This window comes from Lathyrus oleraceus, chromosome 1 (genome assembly GCF_024323335.1).
Source record: "Lathyrus oleraceus cultivar Zhongwan6 chromosome 1, CAAS_Psat_ZW6_1.0, whole genome shotgun sequence".
NCBI classification, from domain to species: Eukaryota; Viridiplantae; Streptophyta; class Magnoliopsida; order Fabales; family Fabaceae; genus Lathyrus; species Lathyrus oleraceus.
Window position 1 is genome coordinate 238,072,420 of NC_066579.1, and position 17,208 is coordinate 238,089,627.

Sequence of the window (17,208 nt, forward strand, 5' to 3'; positions counted from 1 at the left end):
CAACATGATCATTGTGAAGCTGTCATTTTGAACCTGTGACTTATGTCATCTTTGAAGTCATCTAATACATGGGCAAATTTTGAAGAAGATCATGAAGCTGTTAAGCTTGGATGTGGCTATCTTTATTTGATGCCTTGCTCTTCAACTTGCTATCTGTGTATTGTTTGTTTGCTTGATTCTAAAGTCCAAGGGAAATTTGGGTTTCTATATGACATTCTTGTCTATTGGATTGTAGCCCATCGGTCAAATCTTTTTAACTCTTAACTTTTAATTTTGTACTTAGGTTTAGTCTCTTCATCTCCTCCCCACTTCTTTAATTTCAAAATCTCTCCCTCCTTTTAAAATCTTCTTTGCTCGTGTTTGTTGATTTCTAAACCTTTACCATGTTGTAAATTAGAAACTTTGGCCTTATGCCATTGCATTTTCAAACTTCTTTTCTTAAATAAACTTGTAAATGAACTTAACTATACTTGACTTAAAATTTTCAAAAGACAAAAAGAACTAACACTCATTCAAACCATTTTAGTCCTTTGGTGCATGTGTTCAACTCAATATTTGTTAAAAGAAATGCACTCACTTTGAAATTGATACCACAAACTACGAGGTTTTGATCCCTCATTTTATGTTGGTACGTAGGCACAAGTCTGAAGGTCTTGTCAAACACAAAAATATAATTAATGAATTCTTTTCTCATCCCTAAACTCTTTTTATTGCAAACATCATTTGTACAAAAACACATATGCATACAAAAAAAGGCTCCCTAGGAGTACCTAGGACACTTTGGGTGCTAACACCTTTCCTTTGTGTAACCAACCCCCTTACCTGTAATCTCTGGCATTTTACTAGTTTTGATTCGAAAACTTCTTATCTTTTGGGTTTTGTTCGTATTTTTCCCTTTTCCCTTGGAAACAATAAAAGCGCGGTGGCGACTCTGGTTTTGTTGACGTCTAGCTTATCCATAGCTTGATGGTCATGAATTTACCGCTACAGAAATTAAGTGGCGACTTTGCTGGGGAGTAGTCTCTAGTGGGTTTAGCCTACTTTTTCGTATGTATCTAACTGTATATTTGATGTATGTATATTTGTTTGTATGATATAATCTGCTTGTTGTGCTTGGTGATCTCTGAGTGGTGAGGTAAGTTCTAACCCGAACTTGAGTGCAATTAAGATAGGAGGGTGGTATAGTCATGTTCGACTCTTGTGGAGTAGTCCTTAATAAGTTGGCTTGAGACCCATTTACTCATTGGAGACCTTTTTGGAGTTAGGAATGTAACACAAGTTATTTATGGTTAGGCATTACTATCTCTGATTTGGGGTCCGAGAAGCTGAGGATCGTAGAACATTTAACCCCTCTTGGCCTATTTAGGACGTAGTGCGGAGACTGTTCAAGTGTAGACTTGATAACAGTTATTACGCGATACTACACTCAGACGAGTTTCTCTTGAGAATATTATGGGTTGATGAGTCAGTCATCCTAACCTGTAATACCCGATAGATGGAATTAAGACTCTGGGAACTTTTTAGAACATGATCTACAGGTTTTTATCCTTAGTACACTCCTTTGGGATGGTTCTTACCCATACTCCATGCTCGTGACTCACAACAAACCCTTGATTCTTGGTTGATCCAATCAAGTCTTGTCAATATCAATGGAACTTGGGTGTTGATAAGGTGTAAACCATAATCCACCAAAATGGATGATTGATCTTGACAATGGCTTGATTCATCCCTTGACCTTTTCTTGTTTGCCTTGTGTGTGATCCCTTATTTGTGATTGTTGCATTCATGAATTCATGCACATCATGACATTCATCACACGAAAATTTCAAGGAACTGGGTGTTATTTACAAATATTTCAGACCATGGATTATGGACGAAGGAATACTAAGAAGTACAGTTTCAGATGTCCCGACTCGAAAGAGTTAAGGAAGCTAGCATCTTTTGTATTAGATCCCTTGGACTTCAAACAACGCCATGGGAAGCTTCTATCTATTTTGTCTACTGATGTAGTTGAAGGACTTCTGAGTGTGTTGGTTCAGTTTTATGACCCTCTCTACCGTTGCTTCACTTTTCCGGATTATCAGCTTGTGCCTATGTTGGAGGAGTATGCCCATCTTTTGGGAACACTGGGTTCTAACAAAGTACCTTTTAGTGGATTAGAAGAGATTCCCAGATCTCATCTTATAGCTGAAGCTCTTCACTTGAAGAAGTCTGAGATAGAGGCTCATTGGGTGAAGAAAGGAGGATTATTTGGGTTGACTTCTGAGTTCCTCATCAAGGAAGCTACTGCCTTTGTTCAAGCCGGTAGTGTGGATGCTTTTGAAGCTATATTTATGTTGCTTATCTATGGATTAGCTTTGTTCCCTAACATTGACGGTTTTGTTGATGTTAACGCCATTAGAATCTTCTTAATTGGGAATCATGTGCCTACTCTGTTAGGTGATATGTATTTCTCTTTGCATCTAAGGAATTCTAAAGGTGGTGGAACTATTGTGTGATGTGTTCCTCTTCTATACAAGTGGTTTATTTCACACTTGCCTCAGACACCTGCTTTTGTAAAGGACAAACAATGTCTACGGTGGTCTCAGATACTTATGTCTCTCACTAATGATGATATAGTTTGGTATGATCCTTCTTTGAGCAATTTGGAGATTATTGATAGTTGTGGTGAATTCTCTAATGTGCCTCTCATTGGTACACAAGGAGGAATTAACTATAATCCTGCTTTGGCTCATCGTCAACTTGGGTTCCCCTTGAGAGACAAACCTAATAACACTTTGTTAGAAGGTCTTTTCCATCAAGAGGGTAAAGATCCCCAATATTTGAAGCAGAAGATTGTGCATGCTTGGCATAATGTGCATAGGAAAGGAAGATCCTAGCTTGGTCCGCGCAATTGTGTAGCTTTGGAAGCTTACACTCTTTGGGTGAAGAAGAGAGCTTTGGAGTTCAAGATGCCTTATGCTTGTAAAAGACCTATGTTTGTGGTTGTGGCTGAGCCATTAACTCTCCCTAACCAAGATGTAGAGGAGTTGGAAGACGCGCTCTCCAAGATGAAACAAGAGAAGGATATGTGGGAAAAGCGTTTCCATGCTTTAAGCTGAAAGCATGAGGAGTTGCAGCTTGAGTCTAAGGACAAAGATGCACTTATTGAGCTACTTGAAGATCGAGTGACGAAGAGACAGAGAGAGCCAGAGGTGTCATCTTCCTCTAGTATGCCTCAGCCTTCCGTTGCTAGGAAGAAGATTGTTGATCAACTTGTCCTCGAGAAGACTCTGATGAAGGCTTCTTTTGAGACCGAGATCCGACGCATTCGAAGGAAGTACGCGCCTGCAGTCAGATCTTCTGATGTTGTTAGGGATCCTTAGGATGACTAGTCTCCTTTTCTCTTGTATTTTATATTTTTGGTTTCTGGAATTGTACTTAGTGTAATCCTTCCAATTATATAAATAAAAGAGAATTTTATGGTCATATCAAATTATTGCAATTATTGTTAAATATATATATTTTCAAATAAAATAGTAAGTTCCTTAAAAATAAAAACAATCAAGCATTGCATTTCATGCATCATTTGCATAAGCAGGTTTCTCTTTCACCAGATGTCTTATTGATATTTCTTCTGCGCTTCAGCCAAACTGACTCATCGATACAATACCCGCACTAATCACTCAAAGATTATGGAGCATATAGAACAAGAGAACAGAGACTTGAAGGATGAGATCGCCCGTCTGACTGCCATGATGGAGTCAGTGCTAGCCGCTCAGAGCCAGTCTTTTCCAACGCCTGTAACTCCTCCTCCTCCTCAGAGGACTATTATTTCTGAGGTTGCTACCTCTACCATGCCTGCAACTACTGCTCACTTTTCACCCAACATGCCTGTCAGATTCCCGTGGGGAATGCCTCCGAATTTTGTACCTAAAGGTTTTGCGCCTACCTTTGCTTCCATGCCGGAATCTAGCCCAGTCATGTCTGTGCCGCCACCTATTGTGCATACTTTACCTCGTGTAGAAGACACCATATATCATTCTGAGACATCTGAGGGCCCTGATGTGTATGAGAAGATGGACGAGATAAAGGACCAATTCCTTGAGCTGCGTAAGGAATCGAAAACTTTGAGGGGTAAGGATCTGTTTGGGAAAAGTGTTGCGGAACTTTGTTTGGTTTCAAATGTGAAGATCCCAGTGAAATTCAAAGTGCCCGACTTTGAAAAATACAAAGGGAATACTTGTCCACTCAGTCATTTGGTAATGTACGCCAGAAAAATGTCGACTCAAACCGATAATGATCAGTTGTTAATCCATTATTTTCAAGACAGTTTGATCGGTGCCGCTCTGAGGTGGTACATGGGATTGGATAGTGCGAGCATCCGCATGTTTACTGATTTGGGCGAAGCATTCGTGAAACAGTACAAGTATAATGTTGATATGGCTCCAGATAAAGAGCAGTTGAGATCATTGTCTCAGAAGGATAAGGAGACATTCAAGGAGTTGCACAAAGATGGAGAGAGCTTGCCGCTCAGATTACCCCTTCTTTGGAAGAAAAGGAGATGACTAAATTTTTTCTCAAGACCCTGAGCTCATTTTATTATGAGAGGATGATCGCCAGTGCCTCCATTGATTTTATCGAGATGGTGAACATGGGGATGAGGCTCGAAGAAGGTGTCAGAGAGGGACGATTATCTATAGAGGAAGCGTCATCCAACAAGAGATATGGTAATAGTTTTGGTAAGAAGAAGGAAGAAGAGACTAATGTAGTGTCTGTTGGGAGGCAGAGGAGGCCTCACATAAGAAGAAATCAACCATCCCGTCAACATCATCATCAAGTATCATCAGTAATCCCAGTATTTTCAGCAAATCAGTCAACACCAATTCAACAACAACAACGTCAACAACAACAACCACAGTAACGAACAAACACCTACAACAACAACAATACCAACAATCATCAGCAATCAAATTTTAAGAGGAAGAAGGTCTCTTTTGACCCAATTCCGATCTGTTTACTGTGGAAATTGGTAAATAACCGTCGGTCCTCCCTAGGCCTTAAGACTAAGGGTTACTTGCAGAATCGACCAGTTGATCCTAGGACATGTGCTAGTGCAAGTGTGGCTTATCCAATTCGACAGAATAACTTTGTGAGGAACGACTCCTGACAAAGTATTGAACAAGTGCAGGTTTTTCCACACGAATGGTTTGAACAATGTTATAGCCTATGGGTGACTCGTGATCGACAGCGCTACAACATTCAAAAGATGTACACGACGAACACACTTTTCGTGAACTCTATTATCGTAATAGAATCAGTGTCGACAGCGTAAACAACAACGTAAAGTGATAACTCAAAAGTAAATGAAATTAAAATAAAATGTTCAACGGGAACAATTGAAAAGTAAGGAAGTTGCATTGAAATGAATGTGGTGATTCACGTACATAGCACTCTTAAAAACTCTTGCTTCCTCGCGCTGGGAATGAGAAGTTTCTTACAAGTGATTTTTAGTACAAGGTGAACACCTCGAGCCCCTCGTGGGATATTCTATTTATACTAAACTAAAGAAACTGCCTACAGGCTAAAAACTCCTAACAAACTAGCAGACGTCGTGCCACACCATCTGCAAACCGTTCTACCCACGTCTTGCAAACTGCTCCAGATTCTGGCGCTTTTATTCTTCTTGTAACTGCTAGTCATTTTCCAATTTCAAATTTTTCCTGCCCAGACATTTAGGGCGACACTGTCTTCTAAGCATTTAGCATGAAAGAAAATTCTTTAAGTCCTAAGCTTCATTTTAGTCGACGGAATGGCCTGTCGACCAAGCACGCTTCTCCTGTCGGCTTCATCCCTTGACTTGTGTTTTTTCCACTCTTGCTCATCTCAGGCACATCTTCATCCTTTGATGGGGTATAACCCCCAAATTCACAAGACCCTATCACCAATTATGCTTTCAGCATGCCTTAGAGATTTCTCGTGGTAACAAAAGGCCCCCCAGAGATGCCATTTTCGACTGTCGACGTTGGTGAGATAATGACATCTTTGAGATGTCGACTTACCCCTTACTGCTTCCACTTCTACTTAGTGGGACCCCTATTTACCCCACACTGATGAAGTCATATAATCATGACGAACGTTTCCTTTTTTCCTCGAGACGCACAAAATCACGTCCCCATCACTTCACGTCTTTATGACTGAAACGTGTTTGCTATCACAACTTCCTTCTCTCCTCCACGTGTCTGCAGACGTGGGAACATGGGCATACGTGTCGAAGATGGAAGACCAAACGCTCACTCTTCTCTGCTCAGGGTTTAACCCCTATAAAACCCTCGTTCTTTCTTCTTCTTCCCTTTTTTCTCCCTTTTGCTTTAGCATACAATCATCTCCTGTACTCTGTGTAAAAACTCTTCTTCTCCAAAAACTTCCATTTTCTCCATGGCTAGCTCCAGCAAACCCTCCGCTGCTAAACTCACACATCCTCTCACCATTGATGGTAAGGAGTATGTTCCCGAGCCTCCGTTTGCAGAAGAGAAGGCAAAAATCTGGCGTTCTCAGGTATTGATCCCTTTCTCCTTGGCTGACGAACCTTTAGCGTTCTTAGGTCCTCTTCTAGAAAATCGACGCCCAAAGATTACCAGAACAGATTCTTCCCTTTTCCCCTCCAGTCATATCTCTGAACCCTTGGTTTTTGCCCAAAAACCCTTTTCCCTTCGCTACGTCGACAGGAACTTCAGGACTGCTCCTCCTAAAAACTATCCTAAGTTTTGTGCCTGGATGGATCGGTTAGAATCAGAGAAAATCGACCATTGGAAAAGGACAAACATCTACACCCTTCTACAGATTGCCCGATGTGGCCCTCCCCAGTCTTGTGGCATGTTATTAGCTGCCCTCCAATTTTGGGAGAGTTAGACCAACTCTTTCCATACCAAGTGTGGCATGATCATGTCGACACTCCTAGATATCGCTGCCATCACTGGCTTAAAACCGACTGGTGAAGTCTTCGACTGTGAAGCTGTAGCGCCAATCTCCCTGTGGTTCGACGTTGGTGACTCTCGTAAGCCGGCGTACAACAATTTCATTGATCACCATGCCACCTCTTCAGGCCCTGTGACCGATGAGGAACATGTGGCTTTCCTGACCCTTTGGCTATCTCGCTTTGTTTTCTGCTCCAAATCTATGCAGATAGCCAAGCACTTTGCTCTCCTGGCAACTCAACTGCACCAAGAGCGTGACATCGCCCTGGGCCAATTGATTTTAGTTTCTCTCTATGAATCTCTGTCTGAGGTCGTCTTCCAAATTAGACTCTTTGACCCTGAGAACTCAAGGAAGAAAAATGTGTTGGTCCATGGGCCTTTTTGGTTCTTACAACTGTGGCTCAATGCCACTTTCTCTAAAGATATAACCCTCAGAGGAACGACACCTTATTTGGAAACGATTGATCCCTCTGACGCCCATCGACAAAAACTTCCCTAACCTCCAAGTGTTTCGTCTTTTATTCAACATCATGCTGACCCGTGCCAATTTTCTACCTTCTATGGCCCCTTTCAGCCATCGAACTGAGGGTCCTGCATGGTTCACCAGGCCTTTTCCGCCGACTAAAGATGAGCATAGAGATGAAACCTTCCTCATTTGGAGACGCCTTTTGGTCCCTCGATTCCTGTCGGCTGAAACCTCCAGTAGCAATCCTGGCTTAGTGGCTTATCAACCTAACTTAGTGGCCAGACAATTTGGCCTTTGCCAATTTATTCCCAAGTCCCTGTTCTCTTCTCAAGAATTACTCACCAATATCCTCTGTGGTCAACCCTGGAGTGAGATCCAGGAGGATCTTGAAACCCTTTGGGAAAACCGACCACGACTCCACTCCATTCCCTTTCGACCAACCTTCTTCTGCACCAAAAAATTCAATGATTGGTGGCAGTCGTATTTTGCTATTTATGTTGGCTCTCCTGAGGCCAAACTATCTGAACTAACTCAAGCTTTTGTTTACTTGCAGGCGAAGTTGACCAAGTGTAAGGCTCTCTATGTCAAACAAAGTCGCGCTTTCCAGAACTATTTCCAAGTTGTGTATCGACCAGATAATCTTCGTCGGACCATCTTTGAGGTCGTGGTCGAACTAAAGGAGAAAGTAACCGACAGGCTCCCAAAACTTAAAATCCCTGGTTACGCGAAAGACAAGTATCTTTACTCCCTTCACTTTGGACACCTCAAGTTCCCTCCTTTGCCATCTAGCCCCTTGGCTTTGGCCTTTGGGCATTTGGTCCCAAAGTGGTTTTATTGTCCCATTTCGCACGTACAAAATGCCTATAAGAAGAAGGCCGACATAGTGGTCCCGACGAAGCATTATCTGCCTGACGACTCAGGGCCATTTCATATTGATCCTCAATATGTTAGCGTGTTCGAATCCACACAACTTGGTAACACTTTTCTGGAAAGTTAAAACTTCATTTTAGTTGGATTTCATCGCTCACTTGTGTTTCTTCTATTTATTTGCAGCGATCCCTCTAGACCATGTGGGTCCTGCTCCTGCTAAAGAACCTACTCCTTCGGTACAAGAGGCTCAGGTTCGACTCTGGCTGAGTTGCCGTTTCCTTTAGCTTTTTGTTTTTTATTCTTAGCCGTCATCTCCCTTTTTGCAGGCTTCTCTTGAGAAATCCTCTGATGATGATGAGCGCCCTATTGCTCAAGTCTTGAAAAAACCCAGTTATTCGGTATGCACCTATATGAAGCAGTCTCATTTACTCTTGTAATTTTTTAAGGGAAACACTACGTGGTCTCTAATTTCTCACTTATGTGTAGGGTCAACCACGTTCGACAGACCCCACTGTCTCCTCTCACTTCAAAAAATCCAAAAACACAAACGCTCTGCCGCCACAAGATCTGAGGTATTTCTTGTCGACTTGTCTGATCTTCTGACTAGAATATCTGCTTATAACCTCTCTTCGTATCTTCAGCCAACTTCCCATCCATCTTCTCAGCACAAATCAAAAAGCCACCATGGCCACAAAAGGAAGAAGCATGACTCTCCCTCTAGGAGTGGCGAAACCAAGAAAAAGAGACACCATAAAGCACTCACTCCAGAGGCTCCTACTGTAGATGTCGACACCATTGTGGTCGACACTTCCATTCTTAACAAGGCCCCTGATCCAGCTGTGGGGGTTTCGCATTCGACTAGCACCTCCGCTGCTGCTGCCTTAGGGAAAGAAAATCAAGATGTCGTCTCCCCTGCGTCGACACAGGTAATCACTTGTTTTCCTGTCTACTCCCTTGGATTATTGTACTTCTCTTACACACATCTTTTCCTTATAGCAGGTTGATGCTTCTGCTGAGCCGTCTCAACCCGTCGCCGACTACACTCCTTTGTTGCCGGTTTCTTCTCCAACTCACCCACTATAATCTGTCGACACCGCTGGTGAGTTCATTGACTTCCCTACCCAGATTAGTGATAGTGACTCTGACTCAGTACTAGTCCTGCAACGTATACGGATTCCAGTTCGACTAGTTCAGACTCTAGTCTTTCTTCAGCTTCCTTGCCTTTGCAGGATCCAAGGGGACCAGTGGGTGTCGACACCAATAAGAAACCACCTTCTCAAACTACTCCTCTGTCAACTGCTTCTCCTTCTTCTCAAACTACTCCTCTGTCAGTCGCTTCTCCTTTATCTTTCCTGGGGCTGGCGATAAAACCTTCTGCCTTAGAAGCAATTGCTAGGCTCTGTAATCTGGTGAGATCGCGTGATACCTCTTCTGACTTTGAGCAGCTTCACTCTCGAAAAATGGGCTCGGAGGCGACAAAGACCAAAGCTTTAATGGACAAAGTTCGATTTCACGCCTTGAATCCTGACCTCCCTTTTGTGCTCATGCATGAACCTGCTGTCGGTCCAGAGATCTTGCGCGTGCTTGCCCAACTTAAAGATCTTCAGCTCTCAGAATATGCTAAGCGTGCAACGACTGCTTTAGAACAACTTTTGGTTCCCATGCTGCACCATCTCGACAACGTTAGGGAAACTGAACGCTAGATTGCTTCTATTGAGGCCTCTGTGAAGGAAAAGTGGGAGTTGGTGATACACGCCGACGCGGAGGTCACCAAACTGCTGGGGACTATGGAGGAGAAGAAGAAAGAGTTGATCCCCAAACAAACAAGGGCCACTGAGATACGCCAACAAATTGATGCTCTTCGGCATCAAATTGCCATTCTGGATAGTGAGTTGGAGTCAATTACCAAGGAGGAGTCGTGCTTTATCAACGAAGTTCTAAAACCTGCCTAGGCCACTGTGGAGTAAACCACCGGCGATGCCTTAGCGGTCGCTGAAGAGCTTTCGATTATTGAGGAGAAGCTTGAGCAGCTTAAAGCCCAGGCCGACACCTTGGAGCCTACGTCTCTACATTATAATTTTGAGCTTAAATCTTTTCAATCCAAATTCGGCCAACTTTGACCGCTTTTATTTTTGTGTTACTTTTGTGTAGTATATCAACAATGGCTTCTTGCCAATTTAATGTTATCATTCTTATTTTAGCACTGTGTATTTATTTTCTGTGCCTTTTGTAGCTGGTTTCCAACATAGTTTTCTCCAACATAGTTCATTCGACAGTCATTTAGTCTGTCAAAATCTTGACCTCTTGAAGGAGAGGCCTATATTTTTTCAAGTACTTGCCATTCACCCTTAGGATTCGCCTATCTGGTGCCAACTCCTCGACCTCGTAGGCGTTATTAGAAAAGGCCTGCAAAACCTTAAACGGTCCTTCCCAATTAGGGGGCCATTTACCCAAAACTCTATCATTTCTATCCATAGGCAAGATCACTCTCCAAACTAGATCGTCGACAACAAACATTTTTCCTTTCACCTTTTTATTGTAGGCTCTGGCGACTTTTTCTTTCTGCCTTCGTAGGGAATCCAAGGCTAACATTCTCTCCTCATCTAAGTCGACTAGTTCGTCTGCCATCATGCTCTAATAATCTTCAGAAGGTATTTCATATTGCCTTTGGGTTCTGACCGCCTGAACCTGAATCTCTACTAGCAACACTGCGTCATGCCCATATACCAGTCAAAATGGAGTTGTTCCAGTTGCTTGTTTTGGTGACGTTCGACATGCCCACAAAGCTTGGTCTAACGTCTTATGCCAATTTCTTGGCTTCTTGCCTATATGTTTCTTTATTAGGCTGATGATCACCTTATTGGCAGCCTCGACTTGGCCATTCGCCTGTGCGTAATAGGGGGTAGAAGTCAGTAATTTGATTCCCATTTCTTTTGCAAAATCTTGCACTTTTCGACCAGTGAAAACTGACCCCTGGTCGGTTGTGATTGTTTCTGGGATGCCAAATCTGCAGATGATATGACTTTGGACAAAATCTATCACAGCCTCTTGGTCTACATTTGTTAATGCCACGACTTCGACCCATTTTGTGAAATAGTCGATACTGACCAAAACATACCTTTGTTGTTTCGATGAGGCTGGTTTTATTTCTCCGATAACATCCAATGCCCACCCTCGAAAAGGCTAGAGCTTCACAATTGTATGCAACTCGCTTGCATGCACATGCTGTATGCGCCCATGCAATTGGCATTCCTGACAGCTTTTAGCAAATTCAATGCAATCTTTCAACATTGAAGGCCAATAAACTCCTGAGCGCATCAAGAGCCATTTCATCTTCAAACCTGCTTGATGCGCCCCACACGCTCCACTATGTACGCTAGACACAACCACATATGCCTTGCTTTCTCCCAGGCATTTTAGTAACACTCCTTCAACTGTCTTTTTGAATAGTTCATCATTCACCAAGACGTAGCTAAGGGCCCTATATTTTATCTTTCGATCTGTCGACCCTACAGGACTACGTAAATAACTGACTAGCGGTTTACGCCAATCACTTTCCCCCTCCTCGTCGACGGACAAAATTTCAAAATGATATTTATCTATAGCTCCCAACTTTATAATCGACAAATCTGATGGTGATAAGAATGTCGCTCGTACTTTCTCTCTTACTTGGACCTCTTTATCCCGGTCTTTCGATGCTTTGTACCCTAAAGCCTCATGCGCCAAGTCATTTGCTCTCTAGTTCTCTTTCCGTGGTATGTGCTGGAGGTTGACTTACTCAAACCTCTTGAGTAGTCTGATGGTAACCACAAAATACATGATTAAATTTTCTTTAACACACCTCTATTCTTTCGATGCTTGCTTAATTACTAACTCCGAGTCTCCCATAATTTTGACATTTCTTGCCCCCAATTCTAGCACTAGTTCAAGTCCTGTAATTAGCGACTCATATTCTGCTTCATTATTTGTGCATACCCCTTCGAATCTATATTTGAACTCTGTCGCAGCCTAAAAAAATAGGAGTGCGAAAAAAAGCAACCGGCGAAGAAGGAAAAGACAGAAGAGTCACCACCGTGCGTTATTTATCCCAAAGGAGGAAAAGGAAACGCTCGAAGTAAACCTGGAAAAAGGAAAGGAAAAGACAAGGTCTCGCAACCAAATCTTGGGTTCAGGAGTCGATTATGCGAAGGGAAGGTATAAGCACCCCTACGCATCCGCAGTACTCTACGGGATCCACTCTTGTTGTTCTTGTCTAAAGGGTGTGGGTTTATCTAATGTACTATTTACTAAAAGGGGGGTCAAAAGAAAATGACTCGCACGGATGTCGCATCCACTGCATACGTATCTCATCTGAATATGAGAATCAGAGTCTTCGTAGCTCGGCTACCTATGGGTTAGGGGGATGTGTGCTCGGTAAGACGTCGTGTCTTATGCCTATGTATCTCATCTGGAATGAGAATTAGAGCAAGACGTAGTTCGGCTAACTACGGGTTAAGGGTTGTGTTTTGGGCGAACGACGTTACTACGCAATCTACCGGATGCTCGACCTTTGGAGACTTACTCGCCTGTAGTAGAAGGAGTAAACGTGTTCTTAGGAGAAGAAAAATTAATGAGTTTGTTTGTGTTTTAGGGATGCTCATGCAAAAAGGAAGTCCTAGACGAAGGAACAATGCTACCTTAATTGACATGCAAACGAGAGACTATACGAAGCCTAGCAAATCCGATGGGGAGACGATCACACCATACAAAACACACATGCATAAAGTAAACACGCCAACAAAAGGGGCTCAAACATACATGGGCAGAGCTTTAGTCAAGAGGGGTCATATCAACCTCGACAAACAAGCCATGGAAGGGTAATCAACAGGGCTCTGAACCACTGGCACTGAACGTCAAGGTGAGCAGATCAAAAGGGTAATGAGGATAAGACCTCATAGCTCTTAACCCTGGACAGGGTGAGCTCATGACAAGGCGTGGGGGTTCAGGAAGGTGGAACCCTCTCCACTGACCGACCGGACAAAAGATCTTGGGCTTTTGTTCTGAAGCATCGACACGTAGTGTGACCTTAAAGAACGACGCACTGAATGACGGGGGATTGACTACTAATCCCTTTTATCCGTCAATTGCCTCTTCATGGAGGTCTTTAGGCACAAAAATAAACACACAAAAACATTGCCTCCTATCGAGGTCTTCCAGCTAAGAAAGCGGTAAAATACGGGAAAAATAAAGGGATCAAGAGATCTACCGCATGGATAAAAATCCAAAGTAATAGCAACTAACGACACAAGAAACCCGGAGATCCCTCAAGCTAGCACCATCAAAGAAAGCGAGTCAGTACAGGTAATCGGAATAAACCTCCAGGTGGTATCCCACAAATAAAGTGGAATACCAAGCAAGCTATCTCTTCAAGAGTCATGTGAGCCCTCACAAAAACTGAAATTCTGGTGTAGTCAGAGTTTAGATGTTCTACTCCAAGTAATGACATCTGATCTAACATTGTTACTAATATAGCAAGACGGTTATACAAATTAAAATCTAGTACTGATATGCACACATTCACAGATGTCCCGACATCTGCTACTATATCACCATAGAGTTGAAGAACACCCAGTTCTGTTCATCTGGTACAAAGGCACAGCAGAGATTAAACATAGCACTTACTTCTGTTGAGCCTGCATAGTTATCAGCATGATGTCTCAACATTGATTTGAACATCAGCTGTTACAGCATTACAATTTGACCTTATTTTATAACCGACAGAGTTATAACGTGCAGAAGGTAAAAACACAAGTAATTGTTAACCCAGTTCGATGCAACATCACCTACGTCTGGGGGCTACCAAGCCAGGAAGAAGATCCACTATTAGTAGTATTAATTCAAAGCTAAACTCACCCGTTTACAACTCTTCACTTAATCCCTACCCAATGCAATCTATACCTAGGAACTCCTAGATAGAAACCTCCAGTTTCCATTCCTATCACTACAATCACAATGTAATGGTAAACGACTTGAACTTGCTTCACAGCTTCATTCAAGACCATAATCACTCTTGCCTACAGGCTTTGAGTTACAAATACTCTCAGCTTTGAACACTGAGAAACACATGGTAACCTTCCCACAGATTGGGAGGTTTACCTTACACACACCCCTAAAAATTCATTCTAAGAGGCTTACAAATACTAGGTTACAAAGTGCTATTTATAACCTAATCACCCAACTGGATTTGGGCCTTCAGAAAATCGCAGCAACTTGTTCTTTGCTGTTACAAAGTCAGCAGAAACTTTCTGCTACAAACAAGGTCTTCAATCCTAAAATCTCTCCATATATATCTCCTTATTTTGAGCCTATATATATTCTAAGACCTCCACAAATAATGCCACATAGGATTCTAACTAATTTCCAGATATTAGTGTGCTAACAAATAGGCTATTTGTTAGGTTCCTTAATTGTAGCTTGGTTGTTGGTTTCCTGGATTTTAGCCTGAGAAAAATGCTGAAACAGAAAAACTAAACAACCTACAATATAGCATATGCTGTCAGGAATGAATGTCACAACATTCAGCTTGACATCAAGGACCATATGCTAAGTCTGTTTTTCCTGAGAACAGACTGTACATAATTTGCTGAACTGTACAGGACCAACCTGTCCATTCTACAGTAGCAGCTTACAATAATAAATGTCAAGGCATCCAATTTGACATTTACACATTTAGCCTTAAGTCAGTTCTGTTTTCCTCTTGAAGAACAGACTCAGAAACATACTGAAGTGTAGCAGAACTCCACTCTGTTTATTGTTCAGTATATGCTGTCAATGATGAATGTCATAACATCCAGTTTGACATTCAGACAGTAGGCCTTATGCCAGGTCTGGTATTTCCTTGATAACCAGACTGGAAATAAACATTGAGTTCTAATAGAACACCAACTGTTCTATTCTTCAGTATTTGCTGACAGGGATGAATGTCACCACATCCAATTTGACATTCAATAAATCCTGTATTAGCTAGTCCTGCAGTAAACTACTAAAGTGTGTCATGACATCAGTCATGACATCAGAGTACAGTTAGATATTCTAACCTACAATGCAGTCACACCTTCACACCATGTCATGACATCAGTCAAGACATTAGAATCCAGCTAGTGTTTTACCATACAATGCAGCCAATTAAACACCTACAAACTCCCCCTTTGGCAAATTTTTGGCTAAAACACGTTGATCCCCATAACAGAGTTCATAGCAGCGGAATCACACATCTAGCAGGGAATAAACATAGCTAATACACTCAGAGTGGCAGCACACTCACATACATGGAAGTTAAGTGAAAGTTCACATTACAACACACATACAAAAGTTAAATAAAAACTTCAACACACATCAGCTGCTGCAGGGGGGGGGGAATCTTCGAATCTGTCATGAACGTCTGTTTTCACAGACCAATCTGTTGTCTGGGGTATCACTGTCGCATCTGCGAAAAACAACCGGCGGGCTGAAACAAAAACACAACACAGAGCCGCCACTGCGTGTTATTTATCCCAAGATAGGGAAAGGAAACGCTCAGAGAAACCTGGAAAAAGCATGGTCTCGCGACCAAAGAGAAAGGGTAAGGGAGTCGGTTACGCGAGGGGAAGGTATTAGCACCCCTCACGTCCGTCGTACTCGACGGGATCCACGTTCTAAGAAAAGAAAAGGTTGCTAAAACATCACACACACACAAGGAACGCAGGTGGGGTTAAGAAAAGGGAGCTCGATAGGACGTCGCATCCTATGCCTACGTATCTCGTCTGGAACGAGAATCAGAGCTGCCGTAGTTCGGCTCACGCACGCCAAACAAGCAAACACAAACACACAGGCAAACATGGAGCCTGAATGCCAATCACTGGGCTTACATCAGCATCCGAACCAAAACGCGCACAAAACGGCAAACGTGGAGCCCGACCGCCAATCACTGGACTTACGTCGGCATCCGAACCAAAATACATGCAAGAAGATAACAAGCAAACACACGCAAAAAGGAAAAAAGGTGCCCGGAGAGGTCTCGCACGACCTCCTGCCTACATACCTCGTCTGGAACGAGGATCAGGGCGATGTAGTTCCCCCTCAAGGGAAAGAAAATCTAGCCAGAAACCAAGGGGAAGACACACTACCAGGGAGCTGGACTCGAGCCTAGTGTTGTCATGCATCGTTACCCTATGTTCAGGTTTCTACCTACTTGCACAACTGCAAGCTAATCCTATCCAGGAAGAAAGCAAGCATACAAGCATACAGGCATCAATCAAAATAAAACAAGCATTTCAAACAAATATTCACATAGCACACACTATAACCAATCAAGTAAGGCTCAAACAATGGGTTTGACTGCCGAAGCAAGTCATCTGTACATGGGTAGTATTCGCTCTTAACCTTGCCATTACGAGGCTAAGGTGAAGCAGACGAAAGGTGAGTGAAGATTAGACTTCACAGCTCTTATCCCTGACCAGGGAGAGCTTCAGACAAAGGAGCGTGGGTCCAGAATGGAGGGACCCTTCTACGCTCAAAGACTCTGACTCGATTGTGCAACAGCACAGGATCTTGGGTTTGTGTCCCAATGCATCAACACACAGCCGTGTGAGCAGAGGGACGACTCACAGAATAACGGGGGATAGATTGCATATCCCTTGGGTTCTGCCAATTGCCTCATAGAGGTCTTCACCTGCTTGGCACAAAAGTAAACAATCACAGACATCGCCTCTTAAGGAGGACTTCAGACAGTTGCCTGGCCAAGTAACAGGCCAGGTCTTCCAGACTACATGAAGATTAGAGATTCTACCTCAACTGGTTAAAAAACCAAGCAGCAGCAAGCAAGTTCTTAAAGAACTGTAAGCGACAAAATGTACCTGAAATCAATCAAGTATCATCAGTACTCAGACAAACAACAAT